Source organism: Macrotis lagotis, chromosome 1, assembly GCF_037893015.1.
Source record: "Macrotis lagotis isolate mMagLag1 chromosome 1, bilby.v1.9.chrom.fasta, whole genome shotgun sequence".
Lineage (NCBI taxonomy): Eukaryota > Metazoa > Chordata > Mammalia > Peramelemorphia > Peramelidae > Macrotis > Macrotis lagotis.
The window spans coordinates 886,944,527-886,947,186 of NC_133658.1; positions in this window are offsets into that span (position 1 = coordinate 886,944,527).

Consider the following 2,660-nt stretch of genomic DNA (forward strand, 5'->3'; position numbering starts at 1 on the left):
GCAGATTTATCTTCAACTTTTTGAAGTAACTCACTACATCAGAGGCTGCAGAATTGTCCACTTGCATTGAGAAAGGCAGTTCCTTTATCTGAGAGCTTCGTAATAACAACAGTACTGGCTAGTATTTATATAGTACTTGAAGATTTTCAAAGCACTTACTAAATATTATCTCATTTTATCTTCACAACAAGCCTGGGAGTTAGGTCTTATTACAACCTCCATTTTACAGATGAGAAAAATAGGCTGAGAGAGATTAAGTCACACATCTAGCAAATAGGTGAGGCTGGATTTGAAATCAGGTTATTATTCATCCATCCATCCATCCATCCATCCCTCCATCAACCATCCATCCATCCATCTCTACTTACTTATCTATCCCTCTCTCCCTCCCTCCCTCCCTCCATCCAGCCATCCAACCATCCATTCATTCATTCACCCATCCATCCCTCCCCCTCCAACTATCTACTATCTATCTACTATCTACTATCTACTATCTATCTATCTATCTATCTATCTATCTATCTATCTATCTATCTATCTAATCTATCTAATCTATCTACCCTGACACAAGTATAATTGTATATAATAGCCAGAGATTCAGAGAAGTGACTTATTCTTATCAGAAAGTAATTATCAGAAATAGAATTTCAACCCATACCTTCTTTTTTTTAAAAAAAGTTATATGAATATTTTATTTGTTTTCCAATTGTATACAATGGTAATTTATAATAATCATTTTTGCAAAGTGTTGAATTTTTACAATTTTTTTCTTTTTCCTCTCTCCCTCCAACAGAAGGCACTCTGATATAGTCTTTATATTTGCTTCCATGATGTGCAAAGATCCAAATTGAATGTGTTGAGAGAAGAAACACATCCAAATGGAAGAAAGAAAACATTAGAGATAGCAAATATATGGCAACTTTAAAAACTGAAGATAATAATCTTTAGTCTTTGTTTAAAATCCACAGTTCTCTCTCTGGATACAGATGGTATTTTCCATCACAGATCCCCTAAAATTGTCCCTGATTATTGCTCTTGATGGAGTGAGCAAGTCCATCAGGGTTGATCATCACCTGAAGTTGTTATATAATGTTCTTCTGGTTCTGTTCATTTCACTCAGAATCAATTCATGCAAGTCTTTCCAGGATTTTCCAAAATCCTGTCCCTCATGATTTCTTATAGAATGTGTTCCATCACATACATATACCACAATTTATTCAGCCATTCCCCAATTGATGGGCATCCCCTCAATTTCCAGTTCTTTACCACTACAAATAGAGCTCTATAAATATTTTTGTGTATGTGTAACCCTCCTTCATTCCAAGTCTGACCTTTCAACTTTCATGCCATACTGACTCTCCAAAGGTGAGTAGAGGGGAGCTATAGAAAATATTTCATAGGTCTGTTAAGATGGAATGCAAAAAAATATTCAGAGCTCTTTGTGAACCTTAAAGAGTTATGTAAATATCAGAAATACCATTATTTATTGTGAAAGGTCTCATCTTGTAGAGGAGGAAGTCTTGGTCTTACATTTGAGAAACCAGGATACAAACATTGCTTCCACCATCATCTTGCTATGTAAGCTCAGGGAGAGAGGGAAGGAAATAAGTATTTATTTATGTAGACTCTACTATGTGTTAGTCACTGTGCTAATTGATTTTTAAAATGTGATCTCATTTGGCCCTCACAACAACCCTGTGAGATAGAGGCTATTATTATCCTCATTTTACAGTTGAGAAAATGGAGACAGAGAAGGCAAAATGACTTGCTTGTGGTTGTACAACTAGTAAGTATTTGAAGTTGGATTTGAACTCAGGTCTGTGCTGGATCCCTTCTCAGTGTGTCACCAGCTGCCTCTAATCTCAGTCATTTCAACACTCTGGGTTTTTTCCCCTTATATGTACTATAAGGAAGGCATGGGCAGTTAGGTGATTTAGTGGATAGAGGCTTGAATTTGGCAACAGGAAAACCTTAATTTGAATCCTGCCTTAGACACTTACTGACTCTTATCCCTGGCAAGTCATTTAACCCCTCTTAGACTCAGTTTTTTCATCCTCATCTTGCAAAATGAGATAATGATTGTCCAGGGTTGTGAGAATCAAAGGAGTTTTAATGTCTATGCTGAGCATATTGCAAATCTTAAAAGTCTGTAGTGATACCAATAACAATTATTATTATTATTATTATTATTATTATTATTATTATTATTATTATTATTATTATTATAGTCTAAGAAATTGGACTATAAGGTTTTCTGATCCTGTTGCAATTCCTGATCCTATATGTGACTTTCAACAACATACTCCAGGTCCCATGTCTTTCCTTCTATAAAATAAAGGGGATGAACTGTGACCTCTGAGGTCCTTTCCAAGTAACTAAAAAGCTATGAATCGGTGACTTTGTCAACACTGTATTTATTCCCTTGGTATCCTGAATACCCTTCTGAGATAGGTTCTAGTTTGTCAATATTCTTCTTAATAAATGGAACCCAGAACAAAACTCAATACCATAGGAGGGAGGGTCTAATGATATTATAAGACTCATGCAAAGAAGGGTCGCTGACTCCATGTGTACATAATGGAGTTTAGGATGCCTTCTAAAAAGCCAGATGAGCAGCCCTCTAGTGGCTAGGTGATTTTTCTAGCCTCATTTAGAAAGCA